Source organism: Micrasema longulum, unplaced genomic scaffold, assembly GCF_059751315.1.
Source record: "Micrasema longulum isolate JH-2025_06_02 unplaced genomic scaffold, ASM5975131v1 h1tg000867l, whole genome shotgun sequence".
Lineage (NCBI taxonomy): Eukaryota > Metazoa > Arthropoda > Insecta > Trichoptera > Brachycentridae > Micrasema > Micrasema longulum.
The window spans coordinates 627,630-645,236 of NW_028278059.1; positions in this window are offsets into that span (position 1 = coordinate 627,630).

Below are 17,607 nucleotides of genomic sequence, written 5' to 3' on the forward strand. Positions count from 1 at the left end.
ACTAGATTTAACACTTTGGAAGTTTTTGATATGAATAAATTACAACTTACAACAAAGATGAAGAACATTTTATAGCAGGGAATATAGTCTAAGAATAAGTGTAAGAATTTCCTATGTTTGAACATCCATGTTCCTTCAATTTTTCCATCTGTTGATTTGTGAAATTAAAGAGCTTCATCTCAGTATCATTAAGGTTTTGTACCCTGATAACAGATATGTAGAATAAAGTGGATTGTATGGAAATATTTTACTCATTGTTTACCTTTTCTGAACATGTCTCTTTTATAAATCACTTCACAATTCACAATTGCACATAAACACGGTTTCAGCTCTTTAACTTCATAAATATCAATATACGGAATAATTCAAGGAATGTAGATATTCAAACATAGGCAAACTTGTGAATGTTACATCTATGCCTAGACTTCTATTTTCCTTTCTTTTAAATGTTCTTCATCTCTGTTGTAATATAATATAATAATTTATTTCTGTTTGAAGCATCAACTTTGTGGTCAAACATTTTAACTAAAGTTAGTAAATATAAATACAAGTCCCTTCGTCAGGCACTCATTACATTAACGTACACATACTAAAATTCACTTTCACCTTTTTTCATCTTAGCCCCTTCTCTGACCAACATCCCCACCCCATTCTCCAATACACCACTGAATATTATTAACCTATTTTATATAATTTTCGTAAATATTATGTGATGATAAAGTTGAAGGTGTACTTTAGTATTTGCATGTTGGGGTAGTGACCAAACTGGTAGTTTGTGGTCATCATCATAATCGCATCGCACCTAATGCTGCATAGAGAACTGCATTGATTTACTAATTGCAGCGTATTCTGGTCATTTTTGTACATACATGTAAGATTATCAGTCTTCTGATTCTTGTACCATTTTAGGAAATATGAAATATTAATGTCTAATAAACACTCTTTTTAGTTTTTTGAATCTTTCTATTTTTTTTTAATTGAAATTTTTTTTTTTAACCCTTATGGATTAAAACATTCATTTAACAAAAATAATACATGTATTTTTTGTTAATACTCGGTTGTTCAAAATAATATTTCTTACATCTTTTGAACAGTTTGTCAGAGTCTTTTGTTTAGTTTTGTCTGGTAGTTTATTGTATGATTTCAGTTCCTGGTTTATTAGTCTCGACTGTCCTTGTCATGTTTTAGAAAGTTATTTATGATATTTTTTTGATATTCTCGTATCATGTCCATGTTTACTGCAATTTTTTACAAGTTTTAGTTCTTCGTCTACAATGACATCAGTGGCTAATTTAAAGATAAATTTATTTTAAAGAGTTCAGTTACATTTAATTTCTTAGTTTATTTTAAAAGTTCTCTGGTTACTGATCGATAAGAAAGGTCATATACTAACTTGAATATTTTATTTTGTTGTCTTTGTAGTCTGTTTATTGTCGCGTCCCGCGACAAAAATAATTATACCTATAAGATAATCAGAACCGTTATAGTTTAAAAGTAAAATTGAATATAGAAAACAAATCAATCGCGTAAATAAACGCTTTACCTGACAGCGGTCAACCGCCATTCCGCGGCGGTCACGTGATACCTCCCACCACACTAGTTTTTTTGAATACAGGGCCGTAGTACTCGCCGCTGGCGAGCCAGCCAGTTGCAATCTGGTTCGCGAGCAGTGTCCACGCCGCGCTAGGCCAGTTTTCCCTCGCAAATAACTATGGGAGTTTTGGTATAATTCCCTATGCACCATGTTGAGCTGTGCCCAAAAAAAACTTGTATTCTAATTAAACCAGCTTCCGGTAAGTCTTCAACAACTTTCGAATATATAAATCAACTTGTTTCGCTTATACAAATTTGTAATTTTTCATTATTGTCCACAGATCGGATACGTATGATCATTTTAAGCTAGAATCCATTATGACGGCTGTTTAGCCTTATACACCACGTAACAACTAACAAATCTCCATTTAGTAAGTACAGTATACAGCACGGAACTGTTGTTTTTTTTTAACTTACTTTCTCGAGCCGTTTGTAAAGAAATACATTTTTTTGTAGTATGGAGAGTCAGGTTACCCCGGAATCTCGCCCTTGAACCTGAGTTGTCGACATTTTCTTTGATTCATCCTGCAGAGGCGTGACTCAGCAGTTCTTCTCCTCAATGGCAAATCGACACAGGACGCCATTTCTAGGATCCTTCGTAATCGCTGGTGTTCCTAGTACTTCCTTCTCAAGTAAAATAATATAGAATGGTTCGAATCTCTCAGAGGATTATGTGAGTGCCTCGCGTGCATCTCTTCATAAAGGTTGGTGGAAATATACTTCGAAAATTAGTGACTCCTAATGTAATACTACAGTGAACTAATGGATACGCAGGATTATTCAAATCTTTATCCTCATTACGGGGAACCGCTGCCCAAATTATTTTCGGTTCTAGGACACTTAGAAGTAATCACATGTAGGTTAATTTCGAATCCTTTTAAAAATGGGCTATTTTCAATTTTAATTCTTACTAGGAGAGATCTCTGCTCCAATTATTATTAATCCTGTTTACTATAATTAAGTTCCTCATAAATAATTGTTGAACATCTTGAGAAACATATATGTCCGTTGTCTGTAAAACTATATTTTACTGATTTGTAATAAATAAACTTGAAATGAACCACTTTATTCTGCCTTTTCCCACCGTTGTTCACAACCAAGCAAGAGATTCAGTATTTTATTAGAATTTTGCAATAATACCTAATGGAAAGTAACTAAGGACCCATGTTATCCTTCAAGGAACCTTGAGATCAAAAAGAACAAGTTCTACCTGAGACTATTAGCCGCAAGGTAAGATTTAATATTAAAAAAGAGTATGACATTATGTCATTTTGATATCCTGTTCCCCATAATAGTTGCATATAACATATTTTAGTTTTTACATAGGCTTCATGCATTAGATTTTTTTTCCGTTTTTGGAACAAAGTTTTTATAAATATTTCACATCAACCATATCGGGAATCGAAACCGAGACGTTTTGCATGTCAGGTAAATGCGTTGATCATTACGCCACGAGCCCGACCAAAAGGTAAGCGGTTGTATACTTGTATTTACTAACATTAGTAAATATCGTATTTCATTACTGTAACAAGGTGTGTATATTATATTAGCCTTGCCTTATCAAGTTCAGCATAGGGGTTCTAATAACGGGTAAAATATTGCTAATGAACATTACTAGGATTCCAGCATTACGAGTGTGTTTTAGAAAATGGGTATTTATCTTTTCTGTTATATACGGCAGTGCCTCCGGTCCCTCATAAAGATAAGGTTTCTTCTATCCCCCTACTTTACTACAATTGTTAACTTTTCTGCTACTCAAATAAGTGCCAGAACTTGAATAACGCAATTGAGAATATTCTTATGGGAATACGATTCTCTTTAGTTAAATACATACATGACTTTCCTTGGAGCGAGACCTTAGAGCGACTTTTGCCCATGTTTGGCATACGTAAACACTGATGTTTTGTTCCGTGTATACTTCAAGATAATGTTTACACTATACGTCGTATGGTCGGTAGTGTACGACGGTGATAATGTTGTCGTAGCTAGAAATTAATGAGGACTTTACTGCCTGTTGTATTCTTTTTTTTTTCTTACAAGCTGAACCAGCCAATGCTTTAATATTCCTAGATTTGAGTACATATTCGTTTTTCGACTAAATGAACTCAATCGAAAGTTTCACATCAACTATTTTATAATCCAAATTAGATTGTCGTTTAAATTTATTTCAACAGAGAGGGAAAAATTATTGAGAAGGGAATATGGAAGTCTAGGCATTTACAGGGCTTATGACCTGTCATTGGCTGGTTTAAGTGGCCACTTTACACACTGTGTAACATTCACCATTCTGCCCAAGTTTGAACATCCACATTTCCTCAACTCTTCCATCTGTTGACTCTTGTGAAGTAAGTCTGCAAGCATTTGGACATAATCAAACATTGTTAGATTGTCGTATTTACATCATTGATTATTATTTTTGTGTTTAGGTTTATATAAATTATAAGGACAGGGAATTTCGATAAATAGGTTTTCTAACATCGTTTTTCTGTCACTGTCATGCAGATGCCTTTATGATACTGTATGAAAAAGACGATTAAATGTCAGACTATTTGTAGGTATTGAGTAAATCGACATTTTGTTGTCACGTTTTCCACACCTCAAAACTGAACCGATTTTGTTATTTTTTTAGACAAAGTACCAGCATAAAATGATTTGTACCAGCACGTTTTGCGTTTTTAAAGTGAGATAAGCTTATAATAGAATAAATAAAACATTATTATGAATAACCACAAAGTTAGTGCTTCAAATATAAACTTTAGATAAGATAAACTTGTTTACCGTGTGCCCGAAGACAGCAGATAAAACTGGGAGTTTGGATGGTTTGCGGGTGTTTGGATGGTTCTAGTTTCCATAAAAAACTATTTTTAAAAAATGCGAATTTTCAAAATGTGGAATACCGAAAATATCAAATTAAATAAATGATGGGCATCTTAAAAGTCTGAATAATTGTCATACGTGCATTAGAAAATGTAAAAATGAACAAATTAAAAAGGCTTTCTATCCTCTACAAAAAAGCAGCATGATAAAAGTTCGTTTATATGTTTTGTACTAAAAATTAGTATCTATTCAATTGACCTAACTTTTCGAAACCTCGGAATTAAAAAAAAGGTTTTTTAAGAAGATTCGTATTATTTTTTATCCTTTTCCAAAGCAGCTTTGCGCCAATTTGGATAATACGAATTAAATTTGATGAAAAATTTAATGATAATATTTATGACTCTTTAGGCTTATGATTTAAAAAGTTAAACGGATTCTGTAGTTATAGAGATTAAGAATTAAACTCAATTTTTTTAGAAGCAGTTTGCAGAAAACCATTATTTTAACTTTTCATTTATAAATTTTCATTTTGATTAAAAAATATATGTTTAAACACACAACAGATTGACAAAAATTAGAAAAAAATCTAAATTTATTGCAACAGACATGGAAAACATTTTCAAGAAGGAAAAATGTGGAAGTCTAGGCATTTACATGGCTTATAACCTGTTATTGGCTGGTTAAAGTGGCCTACTGTGTAACATTTGTCGTAATGCCAATGTTAAGACATCCATACATTTTAATTACTTCCATCTGTTGACTTTTATGTAGTTAAAGAGCTGTAAACATTATCATGTTGGTGAGATTAATTCTGCTGAATTTAGTCTGTCTGCAAACATAATGACATACACAAAACATTGTTTAATATTTTTTTTACTTATTTTATTATGTAAACGGCCTTAGGGTCGATTCTCGACAAGATTGAAATTAAACATTTATAAAAAAGGTGTTTCTAAACTACAATATTTCTTAGTTCTTAGGCTGGCATCTCACCAGTAAAACTGGACATATTGATCATCTTACTTTCACGTTAATGATTTTGATAAAAATATCAATAAAGTTTCTTGATATAGTTTTATTATTTTGTGTATAGACTAATAAACGTTTTCGTGTAGAGGCATCTACGAGCCTAGTCTAAATGACGAATGTGCGAAAAACGCGACATTGACTTTCTTTATTATTTGATATTAAAAAAAGTAATTTTTCAAACCGCTCTCACATAAAGTTGAAAAAAATCACATGCGTCGTTGTTCTACTAACCCGGCAAAATATTTGAGGTCGACCTTACCAGAAATAAAACTCGGGACCTCAAGCATAGTAGGCAAACGCGCCAGGTTACTGTACACCACTAGCCGGTTTTTTAAATTTTATTATGTCAAACACATTTTTTTCTTTGCGGTGTGACATTTCGCACTGTCGCAATTATAATAAAAATAATGAAAGGGTCATATTTTTGTTTATACGGGTAGATTTACTATCCCAGTAATTTAATCCCGCTAAGCTGTAAAGTAAACTGTAAGAAGGGATAGTCAAATGAACGTTCAAAGAAAACAGTTCAGAACTCGAATTAAATATTTCGAAAGATGAGTTGACTTTTTTTACTTGTAACGTTTAGCGTATGTTGGGCGTAAAACGCGACAGAGAGATAAATAATAATTAATATTAAAAAATACTATTTCAATATCCACCTGTTGGTAATTAATTTTTTTCAACAATTTATGATTCGGGAATATTCTTTTTGCTGACCAAATATAAATGATTTGAAATGAATATAAATGAAATGAATTAACTGTTTTTTACATTATTAAGTTGTAAGTGATTGTATATAATTATAAATAATGATTATTAAGTTTTTTATGATAATTTAAAATACTAAATAATAAATATTTCATTTTTAAAAAAGCTTTGAATTAATAATAGATATCTCCTTTAATTATAATATGAAAATACATTTATTGTTATTATAGATGGATAAATTATACAGCGCAATTTTTGTGAAAATCACCTCAAGGGCGTTGTACAATGAAAAAAATGTCTCATCACGTCTTGCAGCCACAGAGCGCAAAGACTATTGGGATTCTAGCTCCTCCTTTCCAATTATGATAATATATTTCAATTATGACAGATAGGAGCTAGATTACAGCACGTCTTGCAGCCACTAAAAGCATGTACGTTAAATTATCTAGCCCTCATTTATATTATATTTTAATTTGACAGTGAAGTTAAGTGCTTGATGATATGAACATAAATCAATTAAAAAACTCATTTTTAAAAATAACAGATGGATTATAAGAAGTCTTGCAGCTACCGAGGGCATGGGCTGTTGAAATTCTAGACTCCATTAAAAAAAAAGTATTTTAAGGTTGATAACATTAACATATTGAATTTAGGTCATAAAATAAAAACGGTATTATAATGGTGAGGATCTTAGTATAAAAAAAATATTAAAATAAACCAAAATATACCTTTACACAACTTTTATCAAATGTTCTTGATTTAACAAATTACAACAGGAATGGAGAATACCTTAAATAAGGGATATGGAAGTCTAGACATTTACAGGGCTTGTGACCTGTCGTAGGCTGATTTAAGTGGCCATTTTACACACTGTGTAACAATCACCATTTTGCCTATGTTTGAACATCCATATTTCTTCAATTCTTCCATTTGTTGATTCGAGTGAAGTTAAAGGGCTGAAACTTTTATTTTTGTGTAGAGATTCATCTGACTGAATTATTTCACATACTAGGCGACGCCTGAAAACATTTTTTCTAATTTTCAAACTTCTTCTTGGACCAGTTGATTTAGTATACCCTCGCACAGGCCATGCCTTTGAAGGATTATTTTTTTTTTAAATTAATATTTTGGTACATGTCACAAGAAATATAAATAAATCTCAAATCCTTTTTTTATAATTTTCTTTGGTAAAAATACATTTTGGCCGTGAAATAAAAACGGTATGAAGATGGCAATGATCTCAAATCCTTCTGTAATGAAAATATACCTTGATAAAAATATATTTTAGCCGTATCATCATAACGTTTGTCCTTTTTCATTAAATATGTTAACTTTCACTTCAATAAAACATTATTTTTTTATAAAAAAATATGATTGTGAAGCTTAATCTCTTTGGTTACAAATCGGTTATATTTACTTAGGATTTCCGAGAAATGTTTTTTGCTCCTCCCCAAGGATTGCGGAAAACGTTTCATTTCGGCTTCATCCTGAAGCACAATTTTCTCTAGAAACAAAAAAATCGGGACAGAAACAATAAAGTATTTTCCTTTGTTTCAAATTCTATCTCCTTCCATGTATTTTTTTCAAAAGCGTAAGTCATAAACTGCGTAAGCAAGCATTGTCATCAAAATTATTTTCACATTATTTATATTTTCAAATAAAAGATAATTTTTCAATTATTTCGTTATGATCGTAAAACAACTATGAATGTCCGAATAATGAGACATTATCTTTTTCTATATTTGCTTCGGAAAAAATAACATAAAAGCTTTATATTTGATGTTTTAAGACTAATATATGTAACTAAGCAAAGTTTTAAAGAGTATACTGTTATACATAAATATGTTTTATTTTTTTTATTTCTTTTAAATTTTTACAAAATTGATGTGAAATTTTGTACAATTATGTATAAAATAAATAATACACTGACACTCCGGAACGTGCCTGTGGGCCAGTGGAGTGGCTACATCCATAAATAAAAATAAGAATATAGTGAATATACCGTACCTATTGTATAAACATTTTTGCTAACTATGTATTTGTATTTTATATTGGATTAAATAAATAAAATTAAATAAAAAAAATAAAATATTTATCAAGTTTTGGCTAAAAATGTAATTAGTTTTTATTTAAAATATAAAACCGCCCCCTTGTAAAATTAAAAAAAACCACGTATCGTTATTTTAGGCACATGATTATTTGTATATGAATGTATTTTTGTGTTGAATACAAAAGAAGCTCTCTGTTGTGTTCAATTACTTGTTGAAAAATGTCGCAACATGAACGTGGATATGTACGCATATTTCATAGACAGCTTAAGCATTTCAAGTGCGGCACCAAGAGCTTCTAAAAATTTTAAAAGGACACAATCTGGATTCTAGAGACATAAGAATAATTGGTAACATCTTCTGGTATCATAAAGCAGCAGCGAAAGTGGATAATTAATTGACATAGGATACAGACATATATCTTGGAGTCCGGCAAGGATGCATTCTGTCTCCTCTCTTTTTTTTAAATCTACTCAGAAGCCATTTTTAGAAATGCACCAAGTGAACTAACCGATGGCATTAACGTAAATGGACAAATCATAAACAATAGCCAGCAGCAATAAGCCTGCAGCTATTATTGGATAAAAAATACACGAATAGTTTGAATATAGAGCTGGAAATAAAAATTTCCCAAACAAAATGCATGGTTTTCGGAAAAAAACACAAAATGAATTTATAAATTGGATGGCAGTTTATTGAGCAAGTCTATTAAAATGAATATGTAGGATGCAGGCTAAATGATAAATGGGATCACTCACAAGAGATCAAAGTCAGAATAGAGATGGCGCAAGACTGCGTTTTCAGAATGCGTGACCTCCTTTGCAGTAGAGACTCTTAATTTGAACTCTGAATTCGCATTGTATGATGTTACATCTCAGTCCTTTTTACGGCGTCAAAATATGTACACTCTCAAGCCTCTTCAAAAAAGATCGAAGCCTTTGAAATATGGTAGACTCTAAAACGATGACGTTCTCCGACGGTTGAAAAAAGATAAAGAATAACTGAAAACTATAAAGAACAGAAAACGTGAGTTCTTTGGGCATGAGACGAGAGGTGAAAAATAGAATATTTTACAAGTCATTCCACAGGGAAAACTCAATAAAAATTAATTCAGTGATCGAATTTATTTTACAAAACTAATGTATTACAACATAAATGGAGAACCTTTTAGAAAAGGGAAACTGAAAAACTAGGCGTTTACAGGGCTTCCGACCTGTTATTTAGCGACTAATTTTTAAAAACTAATATCGCCATAAGGTTTGTTTTTTTTAGTTTGATATCTCGCTTACAACCGACAGTAGTCATCTAGTCAAAAACATTCTAGGGCTTTGATTTTATTTCTCACACAGAGCGGTATTTTTTTTTCCACCTGGATATGAAAATATTTTAGTACATAGGGGGAAATACTTTAATACTCAGTTATTGGCAGAGGCACAGTTATCAGCCAATTGACTTTTGATTTCTCACTATAAGAAGAGAGTTAACATTTTTTTTAAAAACAGTCTCGCAACGCATTTTTTCTAGATCTGATAGCTATACTTGACGTAATTTACGTATGGCGTATTTTAAAAATTATTTATGTTTTGTACAATTCTAGAAAAAATACGCGTGTTTACTAACAACATTTTAAGAAATCTAATTTTGTTTAATTACGTTCTTCAAATGAACGATAGGAATAAGGAACAAAATAACAACCCAATAATTAAATATTATATTGTTAACCAAAAAATAACAATAATGATATTCCGACTTCGAATTCGGAGGGTGGTTATTTACTGTACCTAAAAAAACTCAATATTACAGTTATTAGCAGGGTATGCAAATAACTCTATTTTATTTTTAAAAACTAACAATGGTTTTATTTTTAAAAATAAGCATCTATTTTGTGCTCATTCTTAATCATTCATTGTTTTTTTTAAATTCTGACGTCATTTAATGATTATTTGAAGATTTTTATAACCATAATGAAATGTTTGCCAATTACTAGTACCTGCTAAACATTAATGGATAAATAATGATTGAAGCATGGGTAAAAAGCCGGTCACAATAATTGACCGTTTATTTATTTTTTCTTCCATGTCTTTAAGTAAGGTATCGGTAAACCCTAAATAAGTACAGTACCCAAAAAAAACCCGAGCAAAGTTCTGAAGGAAATACAGACCTAAAAAATATCGGTTAGTTGTGATGAAATAAAGAGTAGAAACTCAGGAGTGCCACTTTTAAATTCCAAATTCTAACTGTGACACGTGTTTCATTATATTGCTTGAAAAACACAAGGTAAATAAATAAATGAGTGTTGGGAATGTCTCGGAAAAGCTTTCTAAATACAAAATATGTTTTATAACACAGTTCAAAAATTTATCTTAGTAAATCCAATAGTATGTTTTCTTTTCATTCCGTTTCAATATTTTTTATCGCAATCGGATATACATTTAAGCTAAGTGTTTTTGCGCATTTGTCGATCTACAAAAAGCGTTCGATAGAGTTGAGAGAAAAAAACCATTACAGTTTTTATCTGAATATGTAGTAAATAGCAACCCGATACAAGCTATTCCGACTTTGTATAAGGACAACAAAGCATGTATAAAGGTTCATAAATCAAACATAAAGAAGTCAAACAGGGATGACTGATATCACCGTGGCTGTCTTACGAATATATTAATAACTGTATAAAATAAATAGTTTCAAAATGGGAGCGAAAATGTGATATTTAACTTTTAGTTGTCTTATGTTTGCAAATAAAACAAATCACACATGTGCATAAAATAATTCTATTAGTATATTACTTTAGATTTTTGTTTGATTGATTTGTAAAATAAAAGTAGACAATTGAGCAAACAAATAATGCTTAAGGGGGTTCTCTGGTTTGATGGGTTCAAAAATTGTTTTTTTTTGTATAAATTGTTTTCTTAGTATATCTAGAATATTTCATTAAGTGAATTTTTAAAATTTGAAGCCATTATAAAAATACATCAGTTAGAAGAGGCAGGTATTCGCAGCGCTGATATAAGTTGTAACTGTACTTGAAACTTCAAACGTGTTTTTCTCAATACTATGTTTTTCAAACATTCCTCCATTATATTTTGAAAACGGCCTGGCCGATTTACTTTGAATTTACAGGGTCAAATCAACATACATAGACATCCAGAATGATTTATTATTATTTCAAAATTTAAGATACTAATGTTTTATTTTAACAAAAAGTTGATAAAAAATACATGAGATTTAAAATTTTTGTTCCGAAGTCTGTCAAAAACCCAATTTTCAAAATTTTCTTTTCAAAAGACTTCATTCCGTCGATATAAGCTTACAAATTAAAACAGTGGCATTTTTTTTGTTTCAAATAAGTCAATCAGCTGATTTTGTGGAGGGAGTGAGCGTCTATTTTTTCAAGGAAGGTGTCTTCAGAACGCTATAACATTGGTTTTTTAAAATATTTTTGGCTAAAAACTTATATTTATACTCTTGTAACACTTCTAAATAAATGATTAAAACTTCAAAGTTCTATATCATCATTAGTTCTCACAAAAAATCATAAAAAAATATTGTAACTCCTGGAAATATAATTTAACGTATTATACTTGTTAAATACTTTGTGTTATATGATTAATAAAAATAAAAAAAAATAAAAATTAAAAAATTAAAATCTTACCGTCAAACCAGAGAACCTCCTTAAGCTGCCAATAAATGTACCTTACCTTTCCCCTACTGTGTATTAATAATTTTACCAGCATGGCAGACATATTCATTGACAAAAATTAACTATACTTGTTTTGAAACAATGTTAGTCAATAAAGTGTCGTGCTTATAAATTGTAAAGCCATATATTATTACAACTTACATTATGGATAAGTTTTCAAAATACATACAATGGAAGGCAGTTGTAAGCTTGTGTGCACGGAGAAGAAAAATGAATAAATTCACAGGGGGGATTCAAAGCTCCCAGTTTCATGTCAAAATGCAACATTAAAGTGAAAAATGAGTGCATTGAACAAGCACAAGAGTTTGTTTTTGTAGTAAACTTAGTGCAAGAACGTGAAAGAAACAAATAATATTATGAAAAGAAATACTGGGAAAAAATGTTTGCAAAGTATTGAAGTAAAGCCAAGAGACAATATTTCCAAAAAATAAATCAAATCTTTGCTACGTTTATTTCAATAGTGAAATTACTTTTTTCACCTTCATTTATAATTGTCACCGGTCTGACAATGTCAGTTACTGGTGAAAAGTATAAATAAAATTGGAATGAAACTAAAAACATATTATTTTATTACAATTCACTTGTAGGTAGCAATGTTCTGTTTATTAAGCTCCACGAAAAAAAATGTCTGTTTTACCTAGTTAGGCAGACTACATATTATAATCCAAAGATATCTATAAAAATAAAAAATTTAGTAGATGTCTTCACATTGTGATTTTGTTAGTGAACTGTTTTTATTATTTACTAAAATGTATTACTTTAATCTTTTAAAAAGTTAAGAAGTCGAATAATTTTGCCATTTTGAAACGCTGTTCTTTTAAAAAGTAAGTTATAATAATCAAAACATAGAAAAAACATTTTCTTAGGTAATTCTGATGATAATTCTGGAAAATATACTTGCTGTTTTTTATAACTAATGTGTTGTTAACTTTCAAACAGTGGATTTAAAGTTAGGTGCATAACTTAGGTGCTCATATAAAGTCAAAGTATTTAAATAAAATAAATTCTTTAGAATTTAGTAGGAAAATTATACCAGAAAAAAATATTTTATGCAAAAGAAAAAGTGTTACAAAACACAATATTTTTTGTTTTTTTTTTGTCATTTTTTAAAAAATTTAAGGTTGAATAATGCCTTCAATAATCGTTAAAAAAAGTCAAATAGTTAACAAAGTTAAGATGAAATCATTTTTAATAGAATCAGGCTTTTAAAAAAATATTTAGTTTTACTGTTTTCAATTTCTGCAGTATGTTCAGAGCAAAATAATTTTTATTTATAACGGCCATTCAACGGCATTAAAAAAACAGCAATTTTGAACAAAAGGAGTTTTAACATGGCAAAATCGTATGATTATCTTACTTTTATCAAATTAAAGCCTTATTATATATTTTTTAAATGTTGAAATCTTATACGCATATACATTTTAACATTCATTAATTGTTATTGTTACAATTGTAGAAATGCAAATAACATATTTATAAATTTATTACATAAGATTAAAAGTAATCATCGATCGAATTAATATTTCTAAAATCGCTATCAAACTTTTATTCACAGACAAGTATTCTCGTATTTTCTTCCCAATCTCTGGCACTGAAGCAATGTTTAACAACAATTGATATTTACTTTTTTTTTATGTCTAGAAAATAAACATAAAACACACTGGACCGTCTGATACGGTAACTTTAGCTGAACCAAAAGAAGTTACAGTTAGCAGTATTTTTAAGACCTACATTTGTTTCTTACACACAAGATTTCTTTTTTTTTCTGGTCAGCCGCTATAGGCGTATTAATATTTGCCCAGTTAATTTAAACTCTAGGCTCCCCTACGTACCGTAAATTGAAGACACGTGTAAGTTCAAATAACGAGAATTCGTCAGCACATAAATAAAGCTCTAGACGTAGGCTAAGAAAAAGCAATTTATCCTGAGAGGGTTAAAATAAGTTTATGTATTTTTCTCAATGTTAAGTTTTGACAAAGGTTTTCAATTCACTTTATATACCTGTACATGAAATATTCATATTGTGTAAAAACTATGCAGGGACCAATCTTGAGGAGCTTTTAAAGCTCTTCTTTGTGCATTCCGAAACGGAGAGCTTTTTCAAGCACTTTGACCTGAAAGCATTGCGCCTGCCTTATTCTTATTCAAGTACCGGTGTTTTATTCACCCAGAGTTTTAATATTAAAATCGTAAATTTTACAACGTAGCAGGTACCGCCACCAACCTTTAAAATAATATTCTCTTCATTCAATAGCCAGACCAAAACTAAATTCACAATTTTAATTTATTTAACTATGGTTATTCAACAAACCTCATCATCAGCACTCTTTTTCCACACCTAAAGGTGCATAGGGCCTGACTTCTCTAGAAATTTTGAGAGAAGCAGATATTTTACTTTATTATTATAAACATATTTCTTCGTTTCGTTTCTTTTAAATTTATTATATCTAACATAATTTAAATTATTGTTTTAAATGAAAACATTTTTTTTGGTATGTGCATGAGTGTCCTACACTAATAAACAAAGAAATGGTCAATATTTGTGTACGTACCGTTTGTTCACAGAATAAAATATATTTCGATCAATTTTGTAACATGAAGGTAAGGCAAGGTCTTACGCTTCAGATCCCAGTCCAGGGACTGGTATGAAATATTCTAGTGTAAATACACCCTTTTAAAAAAATATTTCATTTCAACCATGTCGGGAATCGAATCCAATACCTCTTGCATGACAGGAAAATGTGCTAACCATTACATCACGAGGCCGACACCTACAAACCTAGTTTATTTTTATTTCTGTATAATAGGTATTTCACTTTTTTGTTAGTCATATTCTGGATTTTTCCCTTGCGGGATTTTTTTAAACCGAGTTATTGCTGTTGCAAATATCAAAGTCTTAGCATTTACATACCCTATGATCTGTCATTAGCGGGATTGAGTGGCCACTGTTACATTCACCGATCTGTCTATTTGAGAACTTCTGTATTTGTTCAACTCTTCTATCCTTTTAATTTTTGTGAAGTTGAAGAGCTAAAAGAGTCTTTTATTTTCCCTTTTTAACATGTCTTACATCTTTGTTGTAACAAATTAGTCTTAATAACTTTCTGGCGGGTAAAATAAGTAGACTTTGTCAACAAAAATGCGTAAAAACTGTTAATATTTTTGATAAAATCAAATGGTCTAAAAGAAGGTTAAAACGCTAATAAATATATTAAATCATTTCTTTAAATGTATGTGGGTAAAAAATTCAGTCAAATAAATATCACTCGCATCAATAAAGGTATGGAGAACTGTTTTTGTTAAAGAATAATTATCTGTTAACGTATTACAACAGAGATGAAGAACATATAAGAGAAGGTAATATAGAAGTCTAAGCATCTACAGGGCTTATGACCTGTCAATGGCTGGTTTAAGTGGCTACTTTACACACTGTGTAACATTCACCATTCCGCCCATATTTGTGTAAAGTGGCCACTTAAACCAGCCAATGACAGGTCATAAGCCCTGTACATGCCTTGACTTCTATATTATCCTCTCTTAAATGTTTTTCATCTCTGTTATAATATTTTAATACTAACCGCTCCCCGGGGAGTTGAATTCAGTCCTTGTCTAAAAAAATTTGGACAAACTCAAAATATTCCCAATATTTACCTTGAATAATTCATTTGCAAACATTTGTGCAATATTTTGTATTTTCTCAGGATATATGGTAGAGTATATTTAATGTTAGCTTATTTTTAAGCCTTGACAAAGAAACAGTCATGTTCTGAAACCAGTTGGCATATTCAATTTATTATTTTACACAAAGTAAATAACTACCGTTGTTATTTGACCTAAGTCTCAATTCGCATGCTAATATTATTTTTTCTTCACAAACATGTTATTTTTTCAATTTCTCGATATTTTTTTAACCAATATTTAAATACGTCTTCATATAAATTTCCACAACATCATTTAGGTTTGAAAGTAATAATGTGGGCTTTCGCAAATTGAAAATACGAATTGGAAATAAGTAATTTCAGTTTGCAATAATCTGGAAATTGAACAGTATATTAAATAGGAAATCCAATAAGTGAGAACCATGTGGTTTCTATCTATAAACTCTGGTAAATTGAAATTCTCGGTAGGAAAAAGCTTGGGCTCCTGAATATATGAAATTCATTAAAATCATTTCAAAACACTTATAATTTTTTTTTTCTTCTCTTCTCCGTTGAGATCGGTTGCTCTGTTATCAACTAGAAGGAGACTTCTGGGTCTTTGAGTTCCAGTTGTCTTTTCATGTCTTTGGTGGTCTTTCAGGCAGACGGCTACCAGCTGGGAATTTGAGGACTACGGTATCGGGAATTCTGAAACTGTCCGTAGGACCTTGCTTTCAATCCATATGTGTTTATTATGACATTGTATATTTCTCAAGCATCCAGATATTGCTGAGAGTTTATTAGGTGTTCTCTCACTTCGGAGTGCAAGTTCTACTGTTTTATCATCTATCAACTATCATCAGTTTGCCTATTTAAGAGCGCTTAGATATTGAACCACTTTTTGTTATTTTCATTATTTTTTTTTTATTTTTTTATTTATTTAATTTTACAATACGCCCAAGGGGCATTTACAAAAAATATACAGGTAAATACAAACAAAGTGCGTAAAAATTTAAAAGATAAACAATGCTTTTTTGTATAGATTTAGAAACAATAAGAAGCATACTGCCATGCAAAATAAAAAGTGAAACTTTACATAGTAAAAAAGAAAAAAAAAAATATATGGATATTATAACAGTAATTGAATTAAAAAGCAAATTGTCAATAACTTGTAAAGAATTCAAACAAAAAAAAAATACATTTTCATGTACTTATAAGTATAAAAAAATGGTATCAACAAATTATTGTTTAAAACAAATAATGAAAATTAGTTAACAGTAAGTATATATGTGAAATTAATATAATATACGGTACACAAAAATATTTGATAAATTAATATCAGAAAGAGATAAAATAATAATAATACACATCAAAAACAGAGAAAGAATTGTATGAAAAAGAAAGTTTTATTACGACATTAATAATTTGTTTCAAACAGTGCGTTTAAGAACGTTTTAAAATTGATAATTGTCGTATTAAAAATGTCTATTTCACAAGTAAATTTGTTGGCTAAGGAATGTAAACGCGGAATCGGAATTTTGACCAAGCAATACGCGTTGTAAATTTTTCTTCCAATTCTACTTGTATGGTTGCATCGTCTGCGTAGAATGTTACGTTATTGAAATTACAAAATACGTATTTTATATTTATCATATTCGTTGCACTCACTTAAAAGATTATTGTTATGCATAGTATCAAAACTAAATTAACCTTTTTATCACTCAAACTAGTTTTTGCAATAACACGTAGCTTTCTTCGGGTTTACTTTATCAACTCAACTCATTATTTAGTTCTCGAGTAATCCTGAAACTGACAATGTGTTGTTGCCAAAACTAGTCGGTTTATTAAAAGAAAAGTGATTAAATGAAGTGATTTTTATTTGAATATAAAATAAAAATATTACTAAAGATAATTTAAAAACGTCTTATCATTGCAATTAATCGACATTGAGGTACAATTTAAAACTAAAAAAGTTAAAAGAACATTTATAAGCGATGTCGACAACATTTACATTTCCAGTTACAATAAAAATATGTTGATGTACATTAGCAACAGATTATAAAGTACCAGCAGA